The following is a 14,039-nucleotide window of genomic DNA, read 5'->3' as shown; positions in this document are numbered from 1 at the left end:
AGTGGATAAAGAAGATGTGGTGTATATATACAACAGAATACTACCCAGCCATAAAAAAGAATGAAATTTTGCCATTTGCAGCAACATGGATGGACTTGGAGGGCATTATGCTAAGTGAAGTAAGTCAGACAGAGAAAGACAAATACTGTACGATATCACTTATATGTGGAATCTAAAAAATATGACTAATTAGTGAACATAACAAAAAAGAAGCAGACTCACAGATACAGAGAACTAGTGGTTACCAGTGGGGGGAGGGGAGGGGGAGGGGCCACATGGGGGCAAGGGAAAAAGAGGTACAAACTCTTAAGTATAAAATAAGCTACAAGGGCTTCCCTGGTGGCTCAGTGGTTGAGAGTCCGCCTGCCGATGCAAGGGACACGGGTTCGTGCCCCGGTCCGGGAAGATCCTACATGCCGTGCAGCGGCTGGGCCGTGAACCATGGCCGTTGAGCCTGCGCGTCCGGAGCCTGTGCTCTGCAACGGGAGAAACCACAGCAGTGAGAGGCCCGCGTACCGCAAAAAAAAAAAAAAAAAAGCTACAAGGATATATTGTACAACAGGAGAAATATATCCAATATTTTATAACTATAAATGGAGTATAACTTTTAAAAATTGTGGTTCACTATATTGTACCCCTGTAATATATAATATTGTACGGCAACTATACTTCAATTAAAAAATAATTTAAAAAATTTTTTTAAGAAAAAAATCATCCTAGCTAAAACGGAAAAATACCTGCCACCTACACATGACTCGCCCTACGCATTCTTGCTTGTGGCTATGCATAGCGAGCGGAATTTCCAGAGAGAGACCTGCGGGAGGAGCTCTTGGAACTCTCGCGAGAGCCAAACCCCAAACGGTGCGCCGGAAGTCCACGTCGCTCCCTGTTCCTTGGCCCGCGGTGCGAAAGCAGCACGATGCTTAGTGACTCTGAGAGGCCCGCGGAAGTCCGTCAGAGCCCTAGCAGCCTTCCTGAAGGTCCAGGAGGCCGAAAGTGCCTGAATGGGTGGGCGCTGTCAGCCGGCCAGGCCTAAAGCGCTTGCTCCCGACCATGAGAACTGGTTCTGCACACCGCGTGTCACCTGTCCCTCCGGGGCAGCGCTGGGGCGGGTCCGTGACCGAGTTGCAGCGGGGCGGCCGCAGGGAGGCGGCGTCCTGCCTCAGCCCAGGCTCCAAGAGCGTGGCCTGTGGTCCTCCCAGCTCCGGAGGCGCCGAAAATGGTGGAAAAGGCCCGAGGTGGGGTCCGCAGACTGACATCGCGGGAACAGAGAGGTCTGGATGGGCTCGCCGGGTAAGGTGATGGCTGACGACAAGGAGCATTCCGGTAAGTGATGCTGGGTTAGTAAATTGCCTTATTCGTTAAAAAAAAAAAAGAGAAAAGAAAAAGAAGGAATAGCTGGGTTCAAGTATATGTCCTTAAATTTTTGCCAGCTATTGCCAAACTACCATCCAGAAAGATTCTTCTAGTTCACAGTTTCACCAACAGTGTGTTAATTTCTTTCTCCAAACCCTTGATAACACTGTCTTATTAAAAAAAATATCTTTGCCACTCCTATAGGCCAACAATTATGTTATTACCGTTTTAGCTTATGTATCTTTGGTTACTGTTGAGGATGAACATCTTTATTGATAATCTGTGATTTTTACTTTTATGAATTGTTCTTTGTTTTTTTAAATTGGCAAATTATGAAAACTCTTTATGCATTAACCATTTCCTAGCGTTTCACGTTGCACCCGGTTTACTTTTTATCTTTTTTTATGGTGTTTTTTTGGTCATGTGAAAATTTTAAGTGTTTAGAGAGTTAATTCTATCCACCTTTTCTTTTATGGGATCTAGTTTTGCTTAAAAAAGTATCTCTCCCTCCTCTTCATATGAATATTTATCCGTATTTTCATCTAAGTTTTCTGTGGTTTTATCATTTCACAGAAATCATTATATATTCTGGAGTTTATTCAGGTTTAATAGGTGTGATAGGTCGCAAAAATAGCTACAGTTCTCCATGCTTCTCAGTACCACCCCTCTCTGCAATGTCAAGTTGAGCTCTGCCCGTGAGGAGGTGGAATCTGTTTCCCTACCTCTGAAGTCTGGCCTTGTGACTTGCTTTGACCAATAGAATGGAATGGGAGTGACAATGTGTATCCAAAGCTAGACCTTAAGAAACCCTTTGTGCTCCTGCTTGCTCTCTGGGAAACTTCCTGGGCCACACATGAACAAGCCTGCTGGGTGATGAGATGCACGGGGCCTTGTTGCTCTCGATCACTCCAGTTGACATCAAGTCAGCTTACAGAGATGTGAGTGAGGTCATCTTAGACCCGTTGGTCCCTAGCCAAGATATCAGCTGAGCAGTAGCTGAGGGCAGCAGAGCCAAGACCTGAAGAAGAGCTGCTCTGCTGAGTCCATCCCAAGTTGCTGACCCACAGAAAAATGAACTAAATAAATGGAGGTTGTTTTTAAGTCCCTAAGGTTTGGAGATTGCCTGGTTATATAGCAAAAGGTAACTGATGTATGAAGTAGGGAATCCTATTTTATTTATCAAGGGTTAGCATATGGTCTAATATCATCACTGAATAGTTCATCTTCTCCCCACTGATTTGAAATGTCACTTTTATTCCAAATACATTGTCTTGGTTCTGCCTCTGGGTTCTCCATTATGTTCTGTTGATTTGTTTCTCCTTTGTTTAATAGCCTTGCTCAGTTATATGTTTCAATATCTGGAAGGATAGGTCTCACTTCATTATTCTTTTCTCCTACAATTCTTAGCTATTCTTGTATTTTTATTCTTCCAGATGAGCTTGGTATTATTTTTTCATATCACAAAAATATATATGTTGGGCTTTTGTTTGGGTGTTATTAAACATAAAATTTGAAAAGTATTGACATTTTAAAAATATTGAGCTATCTAGAAATACAATATTTTGAATAATTTATTGTCATATTTTATATATTTCAGAAGAATTTTATAGTTTTCCTTATGTAGCTTTCTCATATCTCATATTAAATTGATGCTTGGGTATTTTATATTAAAAGTAGGATTGTTTCATTATATTTTATAGCTGATTACTTTAAATTTTTAGGAAAACTATCGACCTTGATATATTAATTTTGTAATTGACCCCCTTACTGAACTCTCTATTTCTAGAAAAATGTTTAAAATTGGGTTATTTAGCTATGCAAATCATAGCATTGCAAATAATGATGACTTTTTCTCCTTTCCTATGTTTTTTCCCTTTATTTTGTCGTTGCATCTTATTGCTTTGGTTAGCACTTTCAGAATAATGTTAAAGAATAGTGGTGATGAGGTCATCCTTTTCTGAATCTTGCCTGTATTGTTTCCTTTAAACAAGATAATAACTCTTTGAGAGCAGACTCCATGTCTTGTTCTTTTATTCTTTCTCTCTTGATTCATAGCACAGCGCCTTGCTTATATTTGGCAATAAGCAAATATTTAGTAATTTAAGGGGCAAACACTTATTGCAGATCTTCTTTGTGTTGGAAGTTGTAGAAGGAACTGGGTGTACAAAGATTAAGATAAGGTTCCCCAGCTTCAGGGACTTTTAAGTCCATTCATATTGTACGGACTTTGTAGTTGGAGAGAACCAGGGGCAAACCTTGGCTTTATGTCCTACCTGTTGTGGGACTTTGAAAAATTTACGTCACCTTTCTAAATTTCAGTTTTATCCCCTTGAAAATCTGGAAATTAATCGTAACCCTCTTACAAGTTTCTTGGGAAGATTGGACAATACATGTATAAGAGCATTTAGAAGAATTTCTGAGTAAATGAACAGAAACAGGAAATACAGGAAGAAGAGCTGTGGTAGATGGGGGAGAACACAGGCTCAGATTTGGACATGCTGAGTTGAGAAAGTCTGTGGAACTCTAAATGGAGTTGTATGTTGGGCAGTTGATTATACAGATCTGGAATTTGGAGAGATTTCGATTTATGAATATGTTACTTAGGTCCTTAATGTTTCAAGGCCCAGAAGAATCACTCTGGTCACTATAAAGAGGTTTTTTTGTGGGGTGAGTGGGTGGCAGGAGAGGGGAAATACATATGAAGCTAAACTGAAAATGGAAAGCCACCAGAATGGAGACAGCTCAAGGATGAGAGTTATCAGGAGAGGCAAGTGCCACAGAGTGGTCCAGTGAGCTGGGGATGGAAAAGTGCACTGATGTTAGCTATTAGGTCTCTGGTGTCCTCTCAGGAGCAGCTCCACCACTGGAGGGTGGGAGAGGAGGGCTGACGGCAGTGCAAGTGGGAGGTGAGAAGGGAGAAAGCAGCTCTGCAGGGAGGATAGAGATGAGCGCCATGCTATCTGTTGGCTTGGTGGGTGGTTCGTAGCTCAAAGCCACGCAATATCCATGGCTGGGGTTCAGATATATCTCTGGGAAACTCTTCTGTGGATGACCACATCTGAGCCTATTTCTGTTGAGGGCTGAGATACTCCCTTGGCAGGCAGTCAACAGAGTGTAACCCCAACGAGGATCTCCCCACTTGGAGATGGAATGCAAGGTGGCTTTGACACACTGAGGATTCCAGAGAATGCAGAGTACCTTTGGCTTCTCAGTGGCTCTAGAACATTAGCACAGTGGACAAGGTGTTTATCAGGCTGCAGTGCTTGGCAAATGGGACAGTACCTGGCAGAAGAAGCAGGTTCCAGGCATGGCCATGCTGTTCAGTGACAGCAGCAGTGGCTGGAGGATGCAGTGGTACCTGGAGGAGATGACATAGGTGCTTCCCAAAGCAGGCAGGTTCCAAAGGTGTGGTGGTACCTTATGTCACCAGAGGAGATGGGGGCTTGGGGGCTCCACCTGATACCTGACTAGGCTTTCCTGTGAGTACATATAAGAAAGGGCTTGGGGATTCTCAGAAATACACAACGGGGCCTTGAGGGGTTTAGGGTATTGTGTGGTAGTTAAGTATAAGAGCCAGCAAAATGTGGGTGATGAGTAATTCCTATGATCCCTTGTGCCCCTATGAGCTAGGCTGTACGTGACGCAACATGGTTACCAGGTGAAGAAATTGTTCCTAAATAGGCCACAGGAGCCCTAGCAGGTCAACCATTTGCTACTGTCTCTGGGGTTGTCTCTGCATGGAAAGTGTTTTAGCAGGACATGCACACACACGAGTTCTAGGGTGAAATAATCTGGGAAAGTGAGTTAAAGAACATTGAACAGGTTTTCGTATATAGATTCTTTTATTAAGGGTCTCTGGTGTCCTGATCCATTCAAGTTATATTCATTGAGCACCTGCTAGGTATCAGGTGAACTAGGTACAGTGAACACCACAGGCATGGTCCTGGTGGTCTAGAAGGGCAGACAATGCTAATATAGACTGTGAATCTCTAGGAGGAAGGGTAGAGTATTCAGCATTCCCCATATTTATGCCATGAATCCTTTCTGGAGGAACACCCTTCGTGTTTGGGATACTGCAATATCAAAGGAAAAGAAGTAGGAGGAAAGCTGGCAGATGAGGTATGACTATTTGGTCTCTGACTAAAGGACATAAAACAAGTTGAAACAAAGACAAAGAAAGAAACAATGCACACCATAGAAGGTGTTTATAAATCAACAATAAAGACCAAATGGGGGTGAGGTGAGAGAGAGAGATTCTGAATTGCTCCCACCCTCCAGAGCCCTTCTCTCTCTCACTCTCTTTCTGCTTGAATTGCCTCCAAATCATTTGAAAACCTCTGTCTCCCCTCTCACATATATACTTGATATTTAAACATTTTAATCATAAGCTTAAGTAGTTATAAATGTGCAGTTACCAGGTTATTGCATGTGTGCCTCAAATATATTTTTGAAGCTGTAGATTTGAGTTATCTAGTCATAAAATATGCCCACCGTGTAATTAACCCACAAAACTATTCCTCATTTTCAGCCCGAACAGCCAAATCTTTCTGAAAAAAAAAAGTTCTTCATGTTTTTCAGATACATTCCTTTGACAGCCATTCCTCTTCTGAATTCTTGTCCTAAAGTGGAGGGAGCAATATTGCACACAGCACTGCACACAGCAATAGAAGACAAAGGCTTAGAGACTGCCATCAGTGTGTCACTGAGATGAAATGAGCGTTACCTCCTTCAGTATTTCCTACCTGACTTGCTCTGCTTTGCCCTCAAGGGAGATGCTTTCTCAAACTGTCCATGGGTTTAGTGACCTGGAGGTTTTCCCGACCTGGGGCACTGCTCCAAAGTCAGACTGGGTGAAGGCTGAGTCTTTCCTTTGTGAGGAGGGAGACTTCTTGTGAAAGGGGAGGTGGCAGGTGCCCCTGCCCCCCATCAGAGCCTGTGTGGGGCAGTCACTTTTAGGAAAAGACACGGAAACTGAGGATCTCGTGTCCATGCCCATGTGTCCCGCGAAAGCCGTTCTATGTCCTAACACACTTGTACCCAGTTAAAACACTACTGGTGAACTAGCCGGAGAGTAATGGAAAGAAGCCGCTTCTGATTAAGCTCATGGTCAGTGCAGAGGCTTGGGGGCTTTATTCCTTCTCCTAAATTCAAAGCCCAGTTTAGCCCCCACTTGGGGGGATGCATTTGCTGGACGAGGAACCCAGTGCTGGAAGTCACAGACATTTGGGTTGGGAGGGAGGGGCCCCATCATCAGCACCTGGGGTTTTATCCTGTTACAAAAGAAATTCTTATTGTGTCTGAGTTGCATTCTTCTGCTTTCCCCTTCTCTCTGTTATCAGGTGCCCCTACCTTCCCCAGTCCCCAGGTTTCAGCGTAGCAGGCTGATCTGTACCTGCACCAGTCTTCCCCTTGCTGAGCCCACCAGTCTCAAGGAGAGGCATCCCACCCACCCTGTCCCCCACCCCAGGGCAGCCGTTGCCCAGGCGATCTGATATCCACATTTCATAAAACCTCCCAGATCCTCTTAGCCTTTCAGCTATAAGAGAGTGGATCATTATCTGAATATTCCCCCGGCTTCCTTCAATTCCCTCTTATAGTCAACTTGTAATGTTGACTTTTCCCCCCTAAGTTGTCAAGATGTTTTATCTCTACTGCAAGAGTGGAACTTCCTAGGGGCAAGGCTTTTTTCTCCTTGCTCATTTTTGTTTCCTCTGAAGTACCAAGAATGGGGTGTCACACACGGTCGGTGCTTAACAAATATTAGTTGAATCAGTGAAATTGGAGGTGACATAATATACATATATGAGCTATGCCTTGATAAGACTCAGGTCACAAATATAGAATGAAATTCATATAAAGAAAAATATGAAGACCAAGTTTACAGCTGAGGTTTTTAGTGGTTATAATGGCTATTACTGGCTATGCATTATTGACAAGAAAATCCATGGAATCTGAGTGCGTGGCTCCTTATTTTGATAACCACATTTTGTGATTAGGATGTCAAGCCTGAAACTAGAGACTGAAGCCACCCCTGCCTCTGGGCAGCAGATGGCGCTCGCACACCATTAGAGAAGTTTTTGCAAACTGCCTCAGTCTGAAGTTTCTGTTTTATCAAAGGGGAGGGCTGTGGCTTTCCGCAAAAAATTGCAACAAATTGATTTCCTGCAGTCTTCTGGGCCAGAGGTCAGTTCTCCAAAGCGGGGGTTTAATACACACACGCGAAAACCTGATTGTAAAGCACCCAGCTCAGGCTGTATTGAAGGCCAAATCCTGTTTCTGTCAGTGCAACGACACTGTCTCTTCTTGCTTGGTCTTTGTGCCTTTTAAACAGCTTTCTTAGTGAGAACGAAAAGACCAGACGAAAAGCAGAGAAAGAGAGCTAGAGAGAGAGGTATTGTCTGGACTCGGGGATCACTGCTGACCTATAGAGAAACCCAGAATGCAAGTACTTTGGACAAATCACTTGCCCTGAGCAAGCCTGCATTTCATCATATAGGTAACGATGAGGACGCTGCCTCAGTGCTTTCGGATCTTTGGGGAGGTGAATTTTTACTGTGTTTTGTCAGCTCTTATCTCCTTACTCTGCAAGAACTCTGGTGCCTTGATCTCTCTCCTCCCGCTTTCTCTCCTCCACTATTCCTGGAATCTTCATGATCAGTCTACAGGGAGGAAGTGGTTAAGGCAAAACACAACACAACACAGCGAAGCAGCCTGTGTCACTCACCATCTGAGGCAGTGTCTTCCCTGAGCCTCAGTTTACGTATCTGTAAAATGAGGATAATATGTACTTGGAAAAGTTGTTTTTATAAGAATTGAACAAAATAATGGATATGTGGTGAAACATTTGTTTTCTTATACCTCTGAATAAACAACAAATACAGACTAACACTAACCAAGAATTTGAGTCTAAAATCTTCACTAATTCATTTTTAGTCCATTACTTCTAAGCCATCTCATTAGTTTCTCTTCACTTAGGCTGGTTCTTTATGACATGACTGGTTTTCCATTCATTCTTTTATGAAACAAACATTTATTGAACACCTAATGTACCCCAGGCACTTTACTAGGTACTGCTGAGTATACGACAACAAGGACAAAATCCCTGACCTCATGGAATGCATGTTTAGTGGCAGAATAAATAATAATAAATAATAAACAAGTAAACAAATAATATGTAATTACAAATATTTACTGTGAAGGAAAAAAAAACTAGTGTTTTGGTTTAAAAAAAAATAACAATGGGGCTTCCCTGGTGGTGCAGTGGTTGAGAGTCTGCCTGCCGATGCAGGGGACATGGGTTCGTGCCCCGCTCCGGGAAGATCCCACATGCCGCGGAGCGGCTGGGCCCGTGAGCCACGGCCGCTGGGCCTGCGCATCTGGAGCCTGTGCTCCGCAATGGGAGAGGCCCCAACAGGGAGACGCCCGCGTACCGCCAAAAAAAAAAAAAAAAACAGTGAGGGGAGGGATATCTTAGGATGGTCAGGGGAGGCCTTTTTGGGGAGGTGAACTTAAAATACAGAGGAAATAGAGATGAAAGTGAATACTTTCCTATGGAATAGGCTAGGAAAAAATCCAGGGACACCTGAAAGATTTTATTTTTATTGTCCTTAAATAATAAATACAATTATGTTTATAATCATGTAATAAAACTATCCATTCTATAGCATTTTGCAGTTTATATAAACATATTTCTTTGGGAGATTTCATCAAGTGTATCTTTTACCCTACTGCTTTACTTTCAGCCTGGTCCATAGTAGGTACCCAATAAATGCTTGTTGAATGAATAAATGGTTATAAAAATCCGCCAGTGTAGGCAAGGCAGGGGTTACTGCACCATTTCAGGGATGTTGAATGACTTGTCCCTGGCCTAATGGTTCAGAAGGGAATGGAACTAGAGCTAGAATCCTGACTTTTTTTTGACCTTTGGCAATTTTTTCAATATTTTAGTCTTTAAAATTAAAGTCTCATCTTACATTTATGGAATTTCTCTTCAATATATTAGAGTGTTTAGGTGAGATACAGTCCATATGTCTGATGGAAAACCAGTGCAATCTTGTGGGGGATAAATTGTTTATAGATAACACTGATGTTAATCCAAGTGAAGTTGTCCACACCACCTATCCTCCACCCATAAAATCCTGGACAGGTTTAACCTGCCAATTGCTGATTCTTGAGTGTGTTTCACAAGCCCATGATTAGCACCAAAATACTAATGTTTCTATGAATTGTTATGAAAGGATGATTCCAAAGCTTCAGGAAGGGTGTGGTGGCAGAATTGTGCTATTGTAGAAAGTCCGTATTTCAGGAATGCGAATGGATCTCTTCACATTCCCATTTATATTCACCCCTCCTCTGTAGGAGGTGAAGTTCAGAGAGATCTTATGGGTATCTCATGTGTTGGTGGATTAGTAGATAACTAAAGAAGTGTTTGAATAGGGACTTCCCTGGTGGGGCAGTGGTTAATAATCTGCCTGCCAATGCAGGGCACACGGATTCGAGCCCTGGCCCGGGAAGATCCCACATGCCACGGAGCAACTAAGCCCGTGAGCCACAACTACTGAGCCTGCGCTCTAGAGCCCGTGAGCCACAACTACTGAGCCCACGTGCCACAACTACCGAAGCCCGCGCACCTAGAGCCCATGCTCCTCAACAGGGAAGCCACCGCAATGAGAAGCCCGTGCACTGCAACGAAGGGTAGCCCCTGCTCACCACAACTAGAGAAAGCCTGCGTGCAGCAACGAAGACCCAACGCAGCCAAAAAAAAAAAAAAAAAAAAAAAAAGCCTGAATAGAGCGTCTTGAAGGTAAGATCTCTGATCAAAAAAAAAAAAATCTCGTGGGGATCTGGAATGCCACCCAATGGCTTTGTTTCCTCATTTTAGGTAGAATCTTTGCCTGCAGTCTTTCTTTGAATACAGATCTATGAATCACTGCTAGGTTCTGGGAGAGGTGCAAAGAAGAATAGAAGTGTTTTTCCACCCAGTAAATAATTTTTTTTCTCCCTCCCTCCTTCCTTCCACGAGTATTTCCTGAGCACACACTATATGCCAGATACTGTGCTAGGCTCTGGATGAATCAAACAGCTAACGTTTTGAATGCTCACTGTGGACAGACACTGACTGTTTAAAGTGCTTTTTATGAGTTAACTCATAGACTCACAACCTCCCTTGATAAATCAGAAAGGGAGGTCCAGAGAGGTTAGGTGATTTAACCTGAAGTTACACTGCTAGAGAATAGCAGTGACAGGATTCAAACTTAAGTGTTCTGGCTCCAGAACCCGGGCCTTCACAGGATCCCTGCCCTAAGCTCCTAGCCTAGTTGGAGGGACAGAAATGTAAAGAGATTTGTAACTAGAGTCCAGCAGGGCTGTGATGGAAGGGGAAACAGAGAGGACTCCTGGAGCTGGCTGCCTGGAGGAGCTGGGAGCCATCACCAGGCATCAGATAGTAACTCTGGAGCCGTAGCTTAGTCACAAACAATCAAAACACAAAAAAGCACCTCTTGTCTTCCTCAGTGACTCGCTTTGCTGTTAAGGTGTATCACTCCACTGAGGTTACTTCGGTAATGCAATTTTTAATTCTTTTAAAAGTAATACAAATCAAGTACTGGTTGAAGCAATGAGCGCCATTTGGGTTTGTGAGACTTGGCAGGTATCCCATGTGTAAAGAGTCACTTTGTGCTCTTGCTTTTGTCTCTCAGCCTCTTTTGTTCTCTGGGTCGGGTGGGGGATTGAGCCAGGGTGGAAATCTTGAGACACTGTTCTCTCTCCCAGGACCGCATGGACGTGACTAAAACCACCAGAACTGGAAAGGGAAATTGAAGGGGAAAGGGGATGGATAAATTCAGCCACGCCATTGTGAGACTTTAATCTGTTCATTCTCTGCGCGCTCACTGTCCCTCAAAACCTTGCATCTTCCGTCTCCTTTCCCTGAAGTACGATGTCATCTCTTATTCCTGCCTGTCTGTGGTCCCGAAAGATGCGGCTCATAGCCTGCCTCTTCAAAAAGCCTCCCTAACCTCCAGCGCCATCTCCCTCACGCCACACTCCTGTGGTGCTTAAGGTACACACCACTCATCTCACTAGTGAACAGACGTTGCTTTGGAACAGCTGGTATTTTCATATTATGGCATCATATTTCATATCTCTTCAAATTCAACTCAGTACCCTTTTTCTTGAACAGAAGATTCTAGTTAACTATACATCTAGGGTAGGTCTTCCTTTTAAAGCCGAGGAAATCTTGATTGTGTACCTGTAAATTTCTCTCCTTTTAGGCTTGTCAGCAGGTCAGTTTTCCTAATCCTATTTTGCTTAAAAATCAGTTCCTCTTGTGGTGGACTCCTAACACTTTTGCATAAACTTTATTTATATAGAAGTTACAAAAATTTATAGGTATCAGCATGGTTGTTGCCTTTTTTTGAGAATATTGCATTGTTTTACGTACACTTAAAATTTTTTTCTCATAAAATATGCATAGCATACAATTTACCATCTTAACCATTTGTCTATCCTTTTAAAATCTCCAAGGTTTTGAGCTAAATAATCTGAATACATTTATTTCTTTTTATATTTCTGATATTTCATAAATGTATAGAGCTCCGTGTATCAATCATTAAGTATATCCTACTGGAACATTCTTGTTTCCTTCTTGCTGTTTTGTGATAGAAGTGAAAACACATATAAGGAATATATTTACATAATAAATTCACTACACTTTAATTTTTGTGTTCCTAATTAATTTTGGGTCCTGCAAGTTGAATTGATAAGTTCCCAGTTATAGACAACTGCATCAGGCTCATCACACTCTTGCTTTTTACCTCCACACTTTTTTAGGTTTCAAATATTGTCAATACTTATAGCTGCGATTGAATTATTTTTGATATTACATTGAATATTGTGATTTTAAATGTAAATAACACTAATAATATGAATACTACTACTAATAGTAGCTAACACTTTGTCAAGTACTTACTGTGTTGCCAGGGATTTTTTAAAGTGATTACACAGATTGACTTAGGCACTCAAAACATTAATTCCAGTCAATTCCTGTGCTGAGTAACACTTTATACCGTCTCATGAAGTTAGACCAACGATAGATGCAGGTGTCTCTTGTCCTCTTCTGGGTTTGCTCTTGGGATATAAGGCACAAATATTAAAGTTCACCAAGAAGGGAGTAGCAAACTATACTAGATTGGAAATTCCTAGAATTATTTATTTTTGATATCCCAAGTTATTATTTGGCATACAAATGTTTGAGAAATAAATTAATGAATATTATTTCATTAGAGCCCAGTAAAGTATAGGATCATGATGGGCTTTGAAATGGCAGGGGAAACAGCTGTGCGGGGAGCTGAGTTTTCAGCTAGAACTTACCTGCTGTTAGGGAGGTAAGTCAAGGAAAACATCTATTCCTGTCAAGGCGAAATTTAAAGTACATGGTATTGGCTTCATGGATGATTGCAAATGTCAAAATTCCATTAATTTGATTTTTAAAGTTTAAGGTATTCTGCCATTTGGTTACTCAGTATATGAATAGAATGACATTTATTCTACTTGGCTCTCTGTAAGCTGCACATGCACATTTGTTTGAAGGGTATAATTTATCCCCTTAATGAGTATTTTAGGAGCACACCACGTTGGGCTAAATAGGATGTGTGAACTGCAGGAAAGGGACTCTGATACTTAGACTCTAATGGAAGACAGACCTGCTGGACATGAAAGTCTTAAGTTATAATGAAAACCAGTGTGGGATTAAGTGGCAGTGAGTGATACAGACAAGATGATACATCTACATATATTTCAGAGAAGGGAGAGGATGGTCAGCTAAGGCCTGATGAGGAAGGTAGGATTCTGTTTGGACTTGAATTGCAGGGAAGGGAAGAAGAACTTCCTTTAGAAGTGGAGGTGTGTTGTGACCCAAAGCAGGAATTCATAATGTCTGTTTTTGAGGTAATATAATGATTTTTTCCTGGCTGGAGTTTTTCTTTTCTTTTTTTTCTTTTAAGGTCATTCATTGGGCACTTACTACATGCCAGGCATTGTGTCATGTATTAAGGTGCATCGTTTAATTTAATCCATCTTACGCCCTATGAAATAGCTATTACTAAATCCAGAGAGGACACTCAGGTAAGGGAGGTCAAGTCACTTGCCCAAAGTCAGCAACAGATCTCAAGTCTCTCCCTCACAAAAGTTTGTGCACTAACCCATGTGCTCCCATCCCAATTTGTTCAAAACGAAATATAGCCCAAGTGTCAGTCTCTCTCGAAGACTTCTCTTCCTTTAGTGTATTTGGGGATAGGTGGTCTTATCTCATGTTTTCCCTGAGTTATTTCCCCGTAGCACACGTTCCCGCTCACTTCTTTCAGCTTGGCCCTGAGGTTCTGCTTACTTTACGGGTGGTCACTGTTTGGACACTACAGCCATTGTCCTCATGATATGGCGCTGCTGCCATTGTGCTGGCTTCAGCTGAATGGTGGTGTGGAGAAGGACACAGTATCTTTTCCTGCTCTGTTGCTTAATTCTTCACTATATCACCAGCACGAAACATCACTGAAGGAATAAACTGGAGGTTATCTTAGTTTGGATGTAGGTTTAATCATAGAAACAGAGACCCGCCATTAGTAATGGCTTGACTATGGTGGGAGTTTCTCTACCGTATGAAAGTCTGAGGCGTTAGGGTTGCTCTC

The 14,039-nt window shown here is 42.3% G+C and overlaps 1 protein-coding gene across 1 annotated transcript in view; it reads left to right on the top strand.

The window, feature by feature from the left end:
• Nucleotides 1–1,207: 1,207 nt before the first annotated feature.
• Nucleotides 1,208–14,039, top strand: part of LOC307197095 (uncharacterized protein) — a 135,124-nt gene continuing 122,292 nt past the window's right edge. The window contains exon 1 of the mRNA XM_079942692.1: nucleotides 1,208–1,326. The gene's annotated coding sequence lies outside the window, so the exon portion shown is untranslated. The remainder of the gene's footprint in view (nucleotides 1,327–14,039) is intronic.

Source organism: Stenella coeruleoalba (genome assembly GCF_951394435.1).
Source record: "Stenella coeruleoalba genome assembly, chromosome: 14".
In the NCBI taxonomy this organism is placed as follows: domain Eukaryota; kingdom Metazoa; phylum Chordata; class Mammalia; order Artiodactyla; family Delphinidae; genus Stenella; species Stenella coeruleoalba.
This window is presented reverse-complemented; position numbering and strand designations above follow the sequence as displayed.